Here is a 20206-nt window from a genome sequence, read left to right as displayed (position 1 = left end):
CGTAAGAGCTGTGAAAATGTAGAATAGACTCCCTCCAGAGGTGGTTCTGGCTAGCTCACTAGATTGCTTTAAAAAAGTTCTGGATTCTTTCCTGGGTGTACTTAACATACAGTAAGTGGGTACTAAAATTTTTTTTAGGTCAAGTTGATCCAGGGAATATCCGATTGCCTCTGGGGGGATCAGGAAAGATTTTTTATCCCCTGCTGTAGCAAATTGGATCATGCTTTGCTGTTTTTTTTTTGTCTTAGTCTGGATCAACTGCGGGTATAAGATTGTGTATATGGGATTGTATAGTTGGGTTTTCAATACTGGTGTTTTTTTTTTTTGTTGGTTGAACCAGATGGACTTGTGTCTTTTTTCAACCTGACTAACTATGTAACTATGATAGGAGAAAAATCAAACCGAGGAAGAAATGAAAAAAATAAATAAAATTAAATATAAAAATAAATTGAAATAAAAATATTGAAAAAAAATTAAAGAAAAGAAAGAAAAAAAGAAAAAAAGCACTGAAAAAAAGAGGAAAAAAAGAGAAAGGAAAATAAAATAAAAATAAAATAAAAAATAAAGAATAAAGAATAAAAAGAAAAGTAAATATAAAAATAAATGAATATAAAAGGATAAAAAAAATATAAAAACAAAAAATAAATAAAAAAAGGAACAGACAAATGAAAAATGCAGATAAGACATAAAGAAAAAAGGAAAACAGGAGACAAAAGAGACAAATTGATATCCCAGGGGAGGTAAAGCTAAGATGTGGGTGTGATTGGTGCTGTGTGAAAAAAGGAAGGAAAATAAATGAGAGAGAGGAGGGGGGGGGAGTGGGGAGAGGCAAAAAAAGGTTGGTCACCGACAACCTGTCACTATGGTGGTTTTTAGCCAACAAAGTCAAGGGGGCTATGGACAAAAAAATGAATCCTAATACAAGGCAGAGAGAGACCTCCGGGTATAGGCCCCCTGTTACTTAGGGGTCCACAAATCATGGCGTTGGATCATCAAAAGAGTGGTAGTGTCTCTCCTGTGCCTATGCGCAGTAAAAGGCCGCAAACCTCAGACTGACATGGAAAGGTAAGATGGAAGACTGGAACCAGGAAAAGAAAAAAAAGGGGAAAAGATAAAAGACAAAAGACAAAAGACAAATTGTCTTATGTCCATGGACATAACTGATTGAATATACCTCAGGCAAAAAGTGTTATAAATCACCCTACAAATCTAGGTTATGTAAATCTAAAATAGGGGAACTATCTGTTGCCAAGAAATTATGTGAGGGACAAGTTAATGTTAAGACCACCAAGCTGTACTGTGCCCAATGTGTAAATCCAGTACACCTCATGGGAGGTTGCTTAACATGCTCAATCACCATCCCACATAACTCATGGGTCTGATGTTTGGATGTGGTGAAATGTATCGCTACAGTCTTGTTCAAGTCAATTTTTTTGCCCTTCTCCATCTTTGCCAATGTAGTCCTGATATCACTTCTGTGCTTCTGAAATTGTTTTTTAAACGCTCCCCTGGTCTTGCCTACATACAGTATCTAACAAAAATGAGTACACCCCTCACATTTTTGTAAATATTTTATTATATCTTTTCATGTGACAACACTGACGAAATTACACTTTTCAAAACAAATACAGCAAATTTACACTGTTATACAAGCTGTACAAGCACTACTTTACATTGTAGCAAAGTGTCATTTCTTCAGTGTTGACACAAGAAAAGATATAATAAAATATTTACAAAAATGTGAGGGGTGTACTCCTTTTTGTGAGATACTGTGTGTGTGTATATATATATATATATATATATATATATATATATATATATTTAGTTTATTTTTTTATTTATTTAACTTTTGTGAGATACTGTATGTCAATGTACAAGGACACTTTAAGATATAGAAGCAGAAGTCGGTGTTACGATAAAGATAATCAAATATCATAGTATTGGTTACCCCTGTGTTGGTGTGAGAAATACTGTCCACTAATGAGCGAATTACACACATTACAGTTGAAACATTTATAATAACCTTTTTTTTTTGTGTGATATTCTGGGGGGGGGGGGGGGGGAGTCTTGGCATATTTCTGTCTGGGATCAGTCTGTACCAAATGTTCCGTAATGGCCTGCTGCGTTTATAGGCAATCATGGGTTTCACTCTCAGGCTTGGTGTCAGAGACACGTCAGCCTGTAGGATATTAAGATTGCCTTCCTCTGCCCATTTGGTCCAACTAGACTGGCAGCTAAATGTGTGAGCAAATAGCGGGCGATCAATCTGACATGGCTTTGGTGAGGGTGTGGTTGAGCACCTGGGCTGGGTCACTGCTGGTTTACATGCTGTCAGGCATTTTCTTTCTAGACTTAACTGCCCTGAGTTACCAAGTGAATACATTGTGGAATGTCTTGACTTTGTTCTTGTCAAAAACCATTTTAAATTTGAGGGAACATGCAGACTAGAGAGACTGCCATGGGCAGTTCAGCAGCTACCTCATTGGGAACTTGTTTATGGGCTACCTAGAGTAATACTACATCTACCCATCCACTCTGTTCACAAATGATGTAAAGGGATGGATGAGGTATATACGTAGATGACATTTTCCTCATCTGGACTGGTAGTAGTGATGTATTTTTCATATTTGTCAATTTCCTTAACAAAGTGTTTCCAGAGATAGTGTTCAATCCAGAAATTTCGTCCTATCAGATTACCTTCCTGAAGCATGCAAAGAGACATGCCTCTATTCCTAATTATACATACGAACACACTGCAATGGTCATGGGACTTTAAATGAGGTAGGTCTCTAAAAAAGTACAAATTTATTAAAAGTAGTAATAGTAACACATTCCATGATTTACATACAGTAAGTGTATTCAATCAATTTCCAAATATAACACATACATATGTTAAAAAAGAGCCCACAGAGGGAAAATTTCATATAGTAACTCTATGCGTTTCGTGGATCCAAAAATGTCCACTCATCATGAGTTTGATGCAGAAGAATATCTACAAATATAGGTATGTATTAGAGAAAGACAATCCCAAATATACAGGGGGTATGTTATATTACTCCCCACAGCAAGAAGGGGAAGGAAGGATTTCAAATGGCCTTAATACTTACATATTAGCTCAAAAAATAGACCCAGCATCAGGGAGGGGAATGGGGCGCCAGGACAAACGTCTATCCCAGGGCTATGGTGAGAAGAGCCACCCAGGCCAAAGGGAGCAGCCAAGGAGCAGACCAGGACATCAAGGTGCAATTCCATGGAGTGTATGGGGTGATAAAGACACATATAGACCACGCTGATCTAAAAAATTATATATATAGATATAGGATATATAGATATATCCCAGATGTTGGGTCCATTCTTTGAACTGATACGTAAGTAATAAGGCCATTTGAAATTCTTGCTGTGGGGAGTAATGTAGCATACCCTCTGTACATTTGGAATTGTCTTTCTCTAATACATACCTATATTTGTAGATATTCTTCTGCATCAAACTCCTGATGAGTTGACATTTTTTTTTTTTTTTTTTGACATTTTTGGATCCACAAAACGAGTCCCAGAGATGCCAAGATATTTCATTTGCCACATCATAGGTCAATCGTGTACCTTTATATGTCTTAAAATGATTATAATATGAATTTGGTTTATTACTATATTAAATTTTCCATATGTCAGCTCTTTTTTAACATATGTATATATTATATTTGGAAGCTGATTGAATACACTTATGTAAATCATGGAATGTGTTACTATTACTACTTTTAATAAATGTGTACTTTATTAAGTGACCTGCCTCATTTAAAGTCCCATGACCATTGCAATGTGTTTATTTGTACATTGACATATGTAGGCAAGACGAGGGGAGCGTTTAAAAACCGATTTCAAAAGCACAGAAGTAATATAAGGACCACATTGGCAAAGATGGAGAATGGCAAACAAATTGACTTGAACACGCCTGTAGCAATACATTTCACCACATCTAAACATCAGACCCACGAGTTACGTGGGATGGTGATTGAGCATGTTAAGCAACCTCTCAGGGGAGGGGATCTGCATCAATTGCTCCTTCGCCGCGAGACGTACTGGATCTACGCCTTGGGCACAGTACAGCCTGGTGGCCTTAACATAAAATTGTCCCTCACATTTTTTTTTGGCGACAGATAGTTCCCCTATTTTAGATTTGCATAACCTAGTCTTGTAGGGTGATTTATAACCCCTTTTGTCTGAGGTACATTCAATCAGTTATGTCCATGGACATAAGACAATTTGTCTTTAATCTTTTCCCCATTTTTTCTTTTCCTGGTTCCATTCTTCCTTTTTACCTTTCCATGTCAGTCTGAGGTTGGCGGCCTATTACTGGGGTGCGCATAGGCACAGGAGAGACAATACCACTCTTTTTATAATCCAATGCTATGATTTGTGGGCCCCTAGGTAATAGGGGGTGTATACCCTGAAGTCTCTCTCTGCTTTGTATTAGGATTTAATTTTTTTGTCCATAGCCCCCCTTGACTTTTGTTGGCTAATAACCACCACCATAGTGACAAGTTGTCTGCTACCAACCTTTTGTCCCCCCCCCCTCCTTTCTCTCATTTCTTTTCCTTCCTTTTTTCACAGAGCACCTCTCACGCCCACGTCATAGCTTTACCTCCCCTGGGATATCAATTTGTCTCTTTAGTCTCCTGTTTTACTTTTTTCTTTATGTCTTATCTGCATTTTTCCTTTTTCTGTTCCTTTATTTTATTTTTAGTTTTTATTTATTATTTTTTATTTTTATATTTATTTATTTTTATATTCATTTATTTTTTATTTTTATTTGTTTATTTTATTTTTTTATTCTCTATTTTTTATTTTATTTTTATTTCATTTTTCTTTATCTTTTTCTTTCACTTTCTTTTTTTTTTCTTTCTTTCTCTTTTTCTTTCTCTTTCTTTATTATTATTTTTCATTATTTTCATTTTAATTTATTTTTATATTTATTTTTATTTATTTTTCTAATTTCTTCCTTTTTTTTCCTTTATTTTCTTTTTCCCCTATCAGCGATGATTCTCTCCTTTGTTCTGTAGTGTTCTTCTTTTACTTATCTTTTCCTTCCTTTGCTTCTCTTCTTTCAGTTTTCTCTGTTATTTATATTGTTTTGCAATTAGGCAAACTCTCCTTTTTGATGATCCCAGACTATCTCTCCTGCACTGTCTCTTCTCCTGCCTTCCCCTCAGGAGCCGTGTTTACTCTGTGTGCTTACACACCTAACGCCATGGTTTCCATGAGCGCAGCGGCCACGTAGCTCAGTGAGATGTGTTCAGACTTCTCACGAGCGGCCTACGTGGCGTGCTGTGATTGGCTCTGTGCCGCGTTGCCAGGCGATAGGGATGATTTATCCCGCTGTCAGTGAGCTAGGATCGGTGTACACCTCGGTGATGTACCCAATCGTTACATAGTAACCACACGCTGATGCACCCAGAGGGGCCCCCACATGGAATATAGGATACACAATGATGCTGCCTCCTGCACAAAAGAATAATGTTTAAAACGGCCTGTGGTGGGACTGTGATATCATGTGACGTCAGAGGATGAGGGGGTGTCACTCTTTGACTTGATTTTGATTAGTGGTAGCCAGGGGCGTTGCTAGGTGGGAAAAAGACCAGGGGCTTCAGCCCGAAGATAAATTTGATAACCCCTCCCACATTTTAAAGTAAGCCCCGCCCAAGCTCCTCCCATATTTAAAAGTAAGTACCGCCCAAGCTCCACCCAATGGCCCCCTCAGTCAAGGGTCACTCAAGGGGTGGTATGGAGAGGAGTACAGGGGGTGAGAAATTGGGTGGTATGGAGAAGAGAGAAGTAAAGGGGGTCAGTCATGTGGTGGTATGGAGAGGAGTACAGGAGGTCAGTCATGGGGTGGTATGGAGAGGAGAGGAGTACAGGGAGTCAGACATGGGGTGGTATGGAGAGGAGTACAGGGGGTCAGACATGGGGTGGTATGGAGAGGAGTACAGGGGGTCAGACATGGGGTGGTATGGAGAGGAGAACAGGAGGTCAGTCATGGGGTGGTATGGAGAGGAGTACAGGGGGTCAGACATGGGGTGGTATGGAGAGGAGTACAGGGGGTCAGACATGGGGTGGTATGGAGAGGAGTACAGGGGGTCAGACATGGGGTGGTATGGAGAGGAGAGGAGTACAGGGGGTCAGTCATGGGTGGTATGGAGAGGAGAGGAGTACAGGGGGTCAGTCATGGGTGGTATGGAGAGGAGAGGAGTACAGGGGGTCAGTCATGGGGTGGTATGGAGAGGAGAGGAGTACAGGGGGTCAGTCATGGGGTGGTATGGAGAGGAGAGGAGTACAGGGGGTCAGACATGGGGTGGTATGAAGAGGAGTACAGGGGGTCAGACATGGGGTGGTATGGAGAGGAGAGGAGTACAGGAGGTCAGTCATGGGGTGGTATGGAGAGCAGAGAAGTACAGGGGGTCAGACATGGGGTGATATGGAGAGGAGTACAGGGGGGCAGATATAGGGTGGTATGGAGAGGAGCGGAGTACAGGGGGTCAGTCATGGGGTGGTATGGAGAGGAGAGAAGTACAGGGGTTCAGTCATGGGGTGGTATGAAGAGGAATACAGGGGGTCAGACATGGGGTGGTATGGAGAGGAGTACAGGGGGTCAGACATGGGGTGGTATGGAGAGGAGTACAGGGGGTCAGACATGGGGTGGTATGGAGAGGAGTACAGGGGGTCAGACATGGGGTGGTATGGAGAGGAGTACAGGGGGTCAGACATGGGGTGGTATGGAGAGGAGTACAGGGGGTCAGACATGGGGTGGTATGGAGAGGAGTACTGCCGGCATCAGATGGAACATAAATTAATGCAGCCTAAACTCAATCCTATTAAACTCCTTTGGCGTAAATGTAAACAGCCAGGTCTTCTTGTCCAACATCAGTACCTGACCTCAAAAATGCACAAGTTCTCACAAGCTCAATACAAAATCTTGTGGAAAGCCTTCCCAGAAAAGTGGAAGCTGTTTACAGATGCAAAGGTGAGACCAACTCAATATACCACCCCATGACTGACCCCCTGTACTCCGCTCCTCTCCATACCACCCTATATCTGCCCCCCTGTACTCCTCTCCATACCACCCCATGTCTGACCCCCTGTACTCCTCTCCTCTCCATACCACCCCATGACTGACCCCCTGTACTCCTCTCCTCTCCATACCACCCCATGTCTGACCCCCTGTACTCCTCTCCATACCAACCCATGTCTGACCCCCTGTACTCCTCTCCATACCACCCCATGTCTGACCCCCTGTACTCCTCTCCTCTCCATACCACCCCATGACTGACCCCCTGTACTCCTCTCCATACCACCCCATGCAGTGAGACCTCCCAAACTAAAAGAAAGGGGTCTCACCATAAATATGTACCAATGTTTAAGAATGACCAAATAAATAATCTATAAGCAGCTAAAAAGTCAACTGATTGAAGCAAACAACATATAAAATCCAACTCTTGTAGGCTGATCCGATTCCTTAAAAAAATTCTTAAAAAATCCTTAAAAAAATTCCTATATTTGCCTAGGATATATGAAGATAGGAAAATATATCCAACTTGTAGACAACTCCCAATCTATATTAAAAGACGTGTATGATGCAAATCCAAAAATTGATCCAATTCCTTAACACTAATCATAAATAAGTAATCTAAATATCTGTTCCCAGTGGAATTATGGCTTCTTTTCCTAAAACAATATGAGATGAAAACAGGCTAAATAGTTGCAACAGCTTTACGATCTTTGGGTACACATGCATCATCACTGATTCATTTGTGAGAATATTGGCTATATTTGTGAATTACGAACTAGTATTGCGATCCAGTCGGCTGTTGCGACTATTTAGCCTGTTTTCATCTCATATTGTTTTAGGAAAAGAAGCCATAATTCCACTGGGAACAGATATTTAGATTACTTATTTATGATTAGTGTTAAGGAATTGGATCAATTTTAGGATTCGCATCATACACGTCTTTTAATATAGATTGGGAGTTGTCTATAAGTTGGATATATTTTCCTATCTTCATATATCCTAGGCAAATATAGGAATTTTTTTAAGGATTTTTTAAGAATTTTTTTAAGGAATCGGATCAGCCTACAAGAGTTGGATTTTATATGTTGTTTGCTTCAATCAGTTGATTTTTTAGCTGCTTATAGATTATTTATTTGGTCATTCTTAAACATTGGTACATATTTATGGTGAGACCCCTTTCTTATTTTAGTTTGGGAGGTCTCACTGCGATTGGTTGACTCGGTCTGAGTTTCTTCTGAGATCTCTTCTATTGTGCGCCGACTCACTGGGGTTTTTTAGAAAGAAAATGTATTACAGCACATCCAGTCAGTGGCGTACCTAGAGCATTTGGCACCCGGGGCGGATCCTATATCTGGCACCCCCCAACTTTAAAATGTAAAAACACCCACAGAAATTTGTAATGTTTTCAAGAATATTTATTGCACACATTTCACAGCCCCCCATCACAGTGCCCCTTGCAGTGGCCCTCCGTCTCTCTAATCACAGTTCCCCCTTTTGCACTCTCTGCCTCCCTCCCCTGCATAGTCCTACCTTCAGCATAAATAGATAGCTAATACTATTAGCAATGTGTTTAAGTTTGAGTATGAGATTGGAGACTTGCTAAAGGAGAAGGCCAGAGACTGCAGACATAGTACAGGAGACGGTCAGAGACTGCAGACATGGTACAGGAGATGGTCAGAGACTGCAGACATGGTACAGGAGATGGTCAGAGACTGCAGACATGGTACAGGAGACGGTCAGAGACTGCAGACATGGTACAGGAGATGGTCAGAGACTACAGACATGATACAAGAGGTGGTCAGAGACTGCAGACATGATACAAGAGATGGTCAGAGACTGCAGACATTAAACAGGAGAGGGTCAGAGACTGAGGACATGATACAGGAGATGGTCAGAGACTGAGGACATGATACAGGAGATGGTCAGAGACTGAGGACATGATACAGGAGATGGTCAGAGACTGAGGACATTAAACAGAAGATGGCCAGAGACTGAGGACATTAAACAGAAGATGGCCAGAGACTGAGGACATGTTACAGAAGATGGTCAGAGACTGCAGACATGGTTCAGGAGATGGTCAGAGACTGCAGGCATGGTACAGGAGATGGTCAGAGACTGCAGACATGATACAGGAGATGGTCAGAGACTGCAGACATTAAACAGGAGAGGGTCAGAGACTGAGGACATGATACAAGAGATGGTCAGAGACTGCAGACATGATACAGGAGATGGTCAGAGACTGCAGACATGATACAGGAGATGGTCAGAGACTGCAGACATGGTACAGGAGATGGTCAGAGACTGAGGACATGATACAGGAGATGGTCAGAGACTGAGGACATGATACAGGAGATGGTCAGAGACTGAGGACATGATACAGGAGATGGTCAGAGACTGAGGACATGATACAGGAGATGGTCAGAGACTGCAGACATTAAACAGGAGAGGGTCAGAGACTGCAGACATGTTACAGAAGATGGTCAGAGACTGAGGACATGTTACAGAAGATGGTCAGAGACTGCAGACATGGTTCAGGAGACGGTCAGAGACTGCAGACACGATACAAGAGATGCTCAGAGACTGAGGACATGATAGAAGATAGAAGAACACTAGGGGGGCCGGAGAGCACAGGCGAAGAAGAGAGCACTGGAGGAGCTGAAGGGCACGGTGGGGTGGGGGTGGGGGACTGGAGAGTATTAAGAGGGGGTTTGGAAAGCATTGCAGGGGGGTTGGAAGGCGCAGGGGGTGGAGAGCACTGGGGGGGACAGGGAGCATAGGGGGGAGGGAGATGAAAAGCACAGTGGGGAGCTGAAGAGCACCGGGGGAGGGCTAAAGAACAGGGGGCAGTCCAGTGCACTGGGTGGGGGGGTTAAGAGCACTGAGGCGGGGATAAGTGCACTGAGGGTGGGGGGGGGAATAAGAGCACCGAGGGGGGGGATAAGAGCACTGAGGGGGGATTAGAACACTGGAGGGGGGGGGGGTTAAGAGCACTGGTGAGCCAGCAAAGGAAGTTGTATAGGAGGGGATGGGGCAGCTGCATATAGAGGAATTGATCTTTCCCTATTCTTCCTGCAGGAGGGAGAGGAGGACAATCAGTTATTCAGCAGCTTCAGGAAGAATAGGGAAAAATGAATTCCTCTATATGCAGCTTCCCCATCCCTCTACTACCCAGCACACACACTTGGGCAATGGGCACTCACCTTCTTCCCGCCGAGGCTCCGCCCCTTCTTCCCGCCGAGGCCCCGCCCCCTTCCCACCGCGGCTCCGCCCCCGCTAGTCCCCGGACTGAAGGAGCTGCCACTGCCTGCCGTTTACACAGTGCCCTTTATGCCACTGCATCCAGTGATTGGTGGGCGATCTGGGGCAGCCGCAAGGAAGGAGAGTGATTGCCACTGTCAAGTAGCATTGATTTCGGGTGTGGGTGGGACCGGTATGCGGGGCTCCGCCCCATTGTTCCGTGCATAGAGAAACAGAAGCTGTCTGGGGAGGAAGGTAGGCGTGGCATACCGTCCCCGCCCACACCCGACATCAATGCTGAAACTTGACAGCTGCATTCACTCTCCTTGCGGCTGCCCCAGATTGCCCACCAATCATTGGATGTGCTTTATAAATCTTACACTGCTGAGGTATGTAGCCCGATTTCTCGGCCAAACCCAGGCTTTGGGACTCGGGGCTAATCATTTTAAAAAAGCAACAGGAGACCCGGGGCTTTTGGGGAGCACACTCGGGGCTATAGCCCAGGTCAGCCCCCCCCTGCGACGCCACTGGTGGTAGCTTTACATATATTCTGTGTTCACAGTTTATACATGCCTGACGAAGGGGTCCTGCGTGGCTCCAAAATGTTGCACTTACCTTGTTTTGATGTGATCCTTTCGCAATAAAACATTGCTATGCAAGATTCATGGTGTGCTGGCGAACATGTATACTTCTCTAAAACAGTGCTTCGCTCCATTTGAGCTCCTTGATCCCTCCCCCAGGTGGTGACTGCAGCAACTGGGTCAATCTATTTCTTCCGCAATGGCTCGTGACTGGGCTGACAAGGGCCTGCAGCAAGGAACATCCTGGATGAGCCCCCAAATGTAGCACTGCCCCCTTGGTGGTTGCTTTTAATTGCATGTTCTTCTGTGCCGCCTTGACCCTGTGAACTTTCCAGCCCTCCTGACACTCTAGGTTCAGACATGTTGTGTATACCTTTAAATAACACACTGACATAATGCAGATTACTTTAACACTCTCAAATTTACCTAATCAAGAGAAAGACTTGAAAAGGGTATTAGTCAGCCAGGTCCTGGATAAACAACCAAGACTCAGTTGAAATAGTCCTTAAAGCAGATAAATGACAATTAGCAATGACAGGTAAATGATACCAATTTACACAATAACAGACAGTGAATAAGTGGCTTTCTCAAGAAAGCTAATGATTGCTGTGCTTATGACTACTGCAAAAGAGGAACCCCAGGCCTATACTACCTTTATTCTAATGAGAGATGACATAACATAAATACCAATATTGTGGCTCCTTTACGAGCAATAAAATAGCAGTGTTCAGAATGCAAGGCCTTGCAATTATCTTCACCGGCAATTGGAGCTCAAAGAAACCAAGACTTCCTAGATGTGGCACAGTAATAAACAATCAATGCAGGGCAGCTTGTTCTGACTAGTAATAATCCTCTTAGCAATCCAGGTATATGGTGTCTGTATACAGTGTTTAGATTTATGTATTAGTGGCTTATAACTGGATTATGGGGAAGTGTCCTTTCCACCAATCCTGAGAACCTTTAATTGCTCCTGGAAGAACAGTCCAAGTCGATTCTCTGTACTGCAAATAGGATGAAATGGCTGTAATCTGCCGATCCAGTGAGTCACCCAACAACGATGTGATCAGCGATGCTGCTGGGGGTATCCCTGGTGTAGCGAGCTGCATCTCTCCCACCTGGGCTGGAGCTGCAGAAGGCTGTGTGTCTCGTGGTAGGCCAAGATTCTCTCACACATCGGAGAACTGGTGCACACTCGATGGATTCCGGAAAGGAAGAGAGCGTGGGCCTGGTAAGCAGATCACTTTATATTCTCTCCCACAATTCTCCCCTGGAGCACATGGCTTGCTGGGAGGTGTAGTCAAAGATTGCTCTGCAGTTCATTGATCTCTTCTCAGGAGACTGCAGTTCACACGATGCTCTCTCTCTCTCTCTCTCTCTCTCTCTCTCTCTCTCTCTCTCAGGAGTATGATGTATGTAATCTGAGATAACTGTAGTCCGCTCCCTGCTGCAGCAGCATGGACAGGATATGTGGCTGAGACCTTCTCTCCTCTCACCCTCCTCCTCCTTTCAGGGTTTCAAATCCAACAACCCAGGGACAGTAAGTGCATACACAATGTATTCACAGGCAATTACAAATTCAAACAGTAGATTTGTGTAAAATTGGCATTGGAGAAAAAAAGTTCTTTGACGTCTGATTTTGAAAGATTGCACTAATGAAAACATAGAAACATAGAAACATAGAATGTGTCGGCAGATAAGAACCATTTGGCCCATCTAGTCTGCCCAATATATCTGAATCCTATGAATAGTCCCTGGCCCTATCTTGTATGAAGGATAGCCTTATGCCTATCCCATGCATGCTTAAACTCCTTCACTGTATTTGCAGCTACCACTTCTGCAGGAAGGTTATTCCATGCATCCACTACTCTCTCAGTAAAGTAATACTTCCTCATATTACTTTTAAACCTTTGCCCCTCTAATTTAAAACTGTGTCCTCTTGTGGTAGTTTTTCTTCTTTTAAATATGCTCTCCTCCTTTACCGAGTTGATTCCCTTTATGTATTTAAATGTTTCTATCATATCCCCTCTGTCTCTTCTTTCTTCCAAGCTATACATGTTAAGGTCCTTTATCCTTTCCTGGTAAGTTTTTTCCTGCAATCCATGTACTAGTTTAGTAGCTCTTCTCTGAACTCTCTCTAGAGTATCTATATCCTTCTGGAGATATGGCCTCCAGTACTGCGCACAATACTCCAAGTGAGGTCTCACCAGTGTTCTGTACAGCGGCATAAGCACTTCTCTCTTTCTACTGCTTATACCTCTCCCTATACATCCAAGCATTCTGCTGGCATTTCGTGCTGCTCTATTACATTGTCTTCCCACCTTTAAGTCTTCTGAAATAATTACTCCTAAATCCCTTTCCTCAGATACTGAGGTCAGGACTGTGTCAAATATTCTATATTCTGCCCTTGGGTTTTTACGCCCCAGGTGCATTATCTTGCACTTATCCACATTAAATTTCAGTTGCCAGAGTTCTGACCATTCTTCTAGTTTTCCTAAATCCTTTTCCATTTGGCGTTTCCCTCCAGGAACATCAACCCTGTTACATATCTTTGTGTCATCAGCAAAAAGACAAACCTTACCATCGAGGCCTTTTGCAATATCACTTATGAAGATATTAAACAAAATTGGTCCCAGTACAGATCCCTGAGGTACCCCACTGGTAACATGACCTTGTTCTGAATGTTCTCCATTGACTACAACCCTCTGTTGTCTGTCACTCAGCCACTGCCTAATCCACTCAACAATATGGGAGTCCATGCTCAATGACTGCAGTTTATTGATAAGTCTTCTATGTGGGACAGTGTCAAAAGCCTTACTAAAATCTAGATATGCAATGTCTACTGCACCTCCACCGTCTATTATTTTAGTCACCCAGTCAAAAAAATCTATAAGATTTGTTTGACATGATCTCCCTGAAGTAAACCCATGTTGTTTTTCATCTTGCAATCCATGGGATTTAAGATGTTCCACAATCCTATCCTTTAATAGGGTTTCCATTAATTTGCCTACTATTGATGTCAGACTCACTGGTCTATAGTTGCTCGATTCCTCCCTACTACCTTTCTTGTGAATGGGCACGACATTTGCCAATTTCCAATCTTCCGGGACGACTCCTGTTACTAATGATTGGTTAAATAGATCTGTTAATGGTTTTGCCAGCTCACCACTAAGCTCTTTTAATAATCTTGGGTGTATCCCATCAGGACCCTGTGACTTATTTGTCTTCACTTTAGACAGCAATCTTAGAATGTCTTCCTCTGTAAAGACACATGCATCAAATGATTCATTAGTCATCCTTTCAAGTGGAGGTCCTTCTCCTTCTTTTTCTTCTGTAAAAACTGAACAGAAGTATTCATTAAGGCAGTCAGCTAGCCCTTTATTTTCTTCTACATACCTTCCGTCCTTTGTTTTTAATTTAGTTATTCCTTGTTTTAATTTCCTTTTTTCATTTATATATCTGAAGAATGTCTTATCCCCCTTTTTCATAGACTGAGCTAGTTTTTCTTCTGCCTGCGCTTTAGAAGTTCTTATAACTTGCTTGGCCTCTTTCTGCCTAATCTTGTAGATTTCCTTATCTTCATTGCTCTGGGTTTTTTTATAATTACAAAATGCTAGCTTTTTATTTTTAATGATTTGGGCCACTTCTGCTGAGTACCACAGTGGTCTCTTCCTTTTTTTGCTTTTACTGACAAGTCTAATGCAATTTTCTGTTGCCTTCAATAATGCACCTTTTAAGTAGTCCCATTTCTCCTGGACTCCATGTAATCCGTTCCAGTCTGATAAGGACTCATTTATGACTAATTTCATTTTTGAAAAGTCTGTTTTTCTAAAATCTAAAACTTTTGTTTTTGTGTGGTGTGACTCTTTCACAGTTCTTATATTAAACCACACTGACTGGTGATCACTAGATCCCAAGGTTTCGCCTACAATGACATCATATACCGAATCCCCATTTGTGAATACCAGATCCAAAATGGATTGCTACTGCAATATATTTAGGTAACACATACCTTAGTTGATCGTGGCAGATATATATTTAGTGAAACACGGGCTTTGGTTCAGATATGTTCTAATTTAGATGTACCAATGGTGTTCAGTCTGCCTAATGCCTGCTGATGGGGTTCAGTCTGCCTCAATGTCTCCTGATGAGGCTCAGTCTGCCACCAAGCCTGCCTCTAGTGATCCACTGTCTGCTGCCAAGCCTGCCTCTGATGATCAGCTGTCTGCTGCCAAACCCTCCTCTGGTGATCCGCTGTCAGCTGCCAAGCTTGCCTCAAGTGATCTACTGGCTGCTGCCATGCCCACCTCTGATGATTTCTTGTCTGCTGCCAAACCGACTGCTGATGGTTCACTCTGGCGATCTGCTGCAAAATCAGCCTCTAATGATTTGCTGCCAAGTTGGCCTGTGATGATCCACTGCCAGCTGTCAAGTCGGCCAGTGCTGATTCCCTGGCCCCTGCATAACTGGACTTTCCTGATTCCCTGGCTGCTGCCCAACTATACTGCGCTAATTCCTGCGCTGCTGCCAAGCCAGACTCTGCTGATTTCCTACCTGGTGCCCAGCTTGACACTGTTAGCGGGGTTGAGCCTGCTGATAGGTCTTAAGCTTTCTAGTTTCCATTGTTGCCATGTGGCTTGCATGGGTTACTTGTTTGGTTTAAGATTAGGGATGATCGAACTTTTGAAAAGTTCGGTTCGACCAGAACACCCGAACCTCCCAAAAGTTCGGCCCGGATTTCAGAACCCCATTGAAATCAATGGGACCCGAACTTCGGTAATCAAAAAACATCATTTTGAAGCCCTAAAACCCAATAAATACCCCTAAAAAGTGCCTAGGGTTCTGGGTCATACCCCAGGGACTATTAATCACACAAAAAAAAGTTCTTAAAAATTGTCATTTTTGATAGAAAGCCAATTATTGAAAAAAATTTAAAAAAATTAAAAAAAAAAAAAAAATTATTTGGATTTAGTATCTGGGGGGTCTAAAAAGTGTACCTGTGAAGTTTCAGCTCTGTAGCATGTCCAGAACCATAAAAAAAAGATTGTTTGTATTTTGTCACTTATAGAACAGGTTAGTGGCTTCTCTCTTTTCACACCTTGCCGGTTTAGTAGCAAGCGTTTTTTTGGGCATTTTTTGGGGTCTTTTCAGGCAGGCAAAACATCTGAACTTGTGTATACGGTATATATACACACATACTTATATGTATATATACACCTAGACATATATAGGTGTGATAGTAGCAGAAATATATGCTTGCGCTAATGAAATCATTTACACGAATATGGCTCCGCTCCTATTACACCTATATATGTCTAAGTGTAAAATACATATAAGTATGTGTGTATATATACCACTATACACAAGTTCAGATGTTTTGCCTGCCTCCAAAGAACCCAAAAAAATGCCCAAAAAAACGCTAGCGCCAAAAAAAAAACGCCCAGGTGTGTTGTTGCAGGCATTTTTTGGGGGTTTTTGGAGGCAGGCAAAACATCTGAACTTGTGTATAGTGGTATATATACACACATACTCAGGGCACACTAACAGGCCAGGTTTGCAAGAAAACTGAATACATCACAGGTGATCTCATTTGCTGCTCAGTGATTGCAGTATTCTAGTCTGCATCTCCCCAAGATAATACTTAAAATCTGGTCTGTTAGTGTGCCCCGAGGACCGGAGTTGAGAAACACTGACTTAGACATATATAGGTGTGATAGGAGCGTAACTATATTGGTGTTAATTATTTAATTAGCGCAAGCATATATTTCTGCTACTATATATGTCTAGGTGTATATATACATATAAGTATGTGTGTACTTATATGTATATATACACACTATACCACTATACACAAGTTCAGATGTTTTGCCTGCCTCCAAAACCCCCAAAAAATGCCTGCAACAACACACCTGGGCGTTTTTTTTGGCGCTAGCTTTTTTTGGCATTTTTTTGGGTTCTTTGGAGGCAGGCAAAACATCTGAACTTGTGTATACGGGTATATATACACACATACTTATATGTATGTATACACCTAGACATATATAGGTGTGATAGTAGCAGAAATATATGCTTGCGCTAATGAAATAATTAACACCAATATAGTTACGCTCCTATCACACCTATATATGTCTAAGTGTAAAATACATATAAGTATGTGTATATATATACCAATATACACAAGTTCAGATGTTTTGCCTGCCTCCAAAAACCCCCAAAAAATGCCTGTAACAACACACCTGGGCGTTTTTTTTTTGGCGCTAGCGTTTTTTTGGGCATTTTTTGGGTTCTTTGGAGGCAGGCAAAACATCTGAACTTGTGTATAGTGGTATATATACACACATACTTGTATGTATTTTACACTTAGACATATATAGGTGTGATAGGAGCGTAACTATATTGGTGTTAATTATTTAATTAGCGCAAGTAGTGTTTTCTGCTCCTTTCACACCTATATATGTGCAGGTGTATATATACATACATGGGTGTGTATATATACCCCCTATACACATGTTCAGATGTCATGCCTGACTCCAAACATGTGCTCAAAAATCCCTATAGACGCCTGCAGCCAAAACGCAAGCTGACAGGGGCGAAGCCATATTACTGCAGCGAAATGACTTCAGAGAAACTAGCTTTTCTCTATAGCGGTCACCCTGATATGGAAGGGTTTGGTCACCCTGCCATAGCAGTCACTGTCAGTTCACCCTACACTACACTACGGTCACCCTGGCACTTAACACTTTCCCTACAGAAACTAAATTATTAAAGCTAACTAAAGTGTAAAAGAGCACCCTAACTACACTAGATATCCCTTTCCTCACACTAATAAATGCTAAATGACACTTTGTAGCAGAAGTCCACGAACTGCTTCCACTCTCTTCCATGTCCCTGTATAACAATGCTAGGAATTTGGCCGGGGGCTATCTTATATACTGGGGGGCGTATTCACTAATGATTGGCCTATGGACCCCCTAGTCACTCCAATCACATTCCTAGCATTCTCCTGCCCCCTCAATTGGCTTTTGCTAATGGTTCTGGTCCAATCATGGGCTTTTAAAGCCCATTTCCTGTCCCATTGCATTTTGGTCGGTTCTGGTTGCCGAATTCCGAACTTTTTGGGCAAAAAGTTCTAAATTCGGCCGAACCTCGAACAGCCAATGTTCGGGTCGAACCGATGGTCGACCTGAACCGTTCGATCATCCCTATTTAAGATCTCTATTGTTGATTGTCCCAAATTCTTTTTTCTCCTGCCATTTGCTTCTCTTGGGCCAAGCTTGGGAGGTCCAGACCAGATACCCACTTTGAATGTGATAGCTGCACCTGCTAATATAATCAGAGTAGTAGAGGTTCTCTAGGGAAGGAGAGAGTTATAATTGAACCTTGTCATCACCTAGGTGTTATCTCTGTGGTCCCAGGTGCATTAGGGGACCTGGGTTAGTGAATCTATGACTTGGGCAGACCTGAGGGGCTGTTAAAAGGCAGAGTGGTCTCTAGCAACCTAAATGGGGAAGGTTCCTGTCCTGATTGGACACCCTGGTGTCAGGGTACCTGTATGGACCAAGTAATCTAGTGTGTAGCTTGCAGGTTGTTTTCGGAATCCCAGCTTTGGGATATATGCCAATTTAAAGAATTGTAAGCTCTTAGTGTTAAGCCTCCTAAGGGATCTGACCAGCAGGGAGCGCAGCCAGCTTTCAGACACTGGCAGCAGGGTGGGGCACAGTAGAGTGTCCAAAGGCAGCTCCTTAACGGGGTTGTAACTCTCTGGATGTGGATCACCTGCTGGTAGCACAGTGCTTTCCAGAGTGGAAGGTTCTAGTTTTGATGTCCTCCAGCGGGTGTTTTTCAGCAGCTAGGAGATCACAAAAATCAGTTTTCCTCTGATGCTGGCTACTGGGAGGGTGTTTAGGTCCTTTTAGGGCTTTTTCTTTGTTAGGTTGTTTAGTTAGGTTTTCTGTCACTGTGTTTTTGGTTCACTTGTATTTTAATGTTTGCTGTGTGGTGGTGTTTGGATGGGTTTTGGTCTACTGTAAATAGATTTTACTTTAAATATATATGGTCTGGTCCCAGTTTCCATGTATGCCACATGAGTTCTACTCTAGAAAAGCATTTGCGGGATTACCAGATTATTAGCGGGGATTCCTTTGGTGTCAGTCAATTTGTCAGTGGTTCTTTCACCTGATAATAGCAATAGATCATGTGGGGAAGATGCACTATTTAATAAATGTTCACATACAGTTAAAATTTATCAGATTGATGCTGCAATATATTAATAAAATAAATGTTCTAAATATGTGTAATGTATTGCAATAAACTAGTTCCTCGATGTATTTAAGAGTTATTGGTTTTAATCTGGTACTATTTGGGTACATTTGGTTCAGCTAATAGCCTCATTATTTAATGAATGTGGAAGCTGATATTGGTGCTGTAGTGGCTCTAAAACATGTGTGTTTGTTTGTATGAGCACTCCACGACCAAACGCTTGTGCTCCAAACATGCCACAAGCTCAGCATCTCCCATTTTCTGATGTTACAGTATATACAGTAAATACATTAACTTAAAGTAAAGCATGGGATGTGGAGCTTACACAGTGTGTGTGGACTATGCAACTCAATTGCTTTTAAAACTGACAGATTGGATCACCATTCATATACAGTAAGGTTCCCTTACAACAGTTTACTTAGCCTCTAACAATAGGGGGGATTTATCAAAACAGGAGTACACAGAATTTGGAGCAACTGTCTGCCTACTGTCTGCCTTTAGTTCTGCTTTATGCTCTGAAAATGAAAGCTAGAAGCCGATTGATTGCCATGCACAGCTGGGCCAGATTCTGTCTGCCACAGTTTTCATAAATTCCTATAAATCAGTATAAATACATTTACATGTCTTAGGGCAATTCTCATCCATAAGAGACACCTTTTTACAGCATATTGGTTTAATCATTCTTGAACCATTGGAGGCTGGAGGCTAACCCTCTGTTACAGCTGTCCACAGCATACTCATAAAAATCATATTGCTTCCTTTTTTGCAGAGTGGCAAGTGGATGGGTCAGGGGAACAGCAGAATAATTCTATATCCCTCATGCCCAACCTGTGTCCCAGAGGCTGCATGTGGCCCCTGCAGATACTAATCTGCGATTCTCTATTGCCCTGTTATAAAAGTGATTTCTAGCAGACTCAGACTCTCCATTCTATCACTGTCTTCTGAAGTATGCTCCAGTCTTCAAAAACTCCTTCAGCATGTCTGTGGTCTCCAACCATCTCTTGTATTATGTCTCTCTTGTAACTCTTGTATCCTGTCTGCAGTTTCTGACCATCTCCTGTATTATGTCCCC

This window comes from Pelophylax lessonae (genome assembly GCF_965119305.1).
Source record: "Pelophylax lessonae genome assembly, chromosome: 1".
NCBI lineage: Eukaryota > Metazoa > Chordata > Amphibia > Anura > Ranidae > Pelophylax > Pelophylax lessonae.
The sequence above is the reverse complement of the archived record's forward strand: the minus strand, read 5'-3'. Positions refer to the sequence as shown.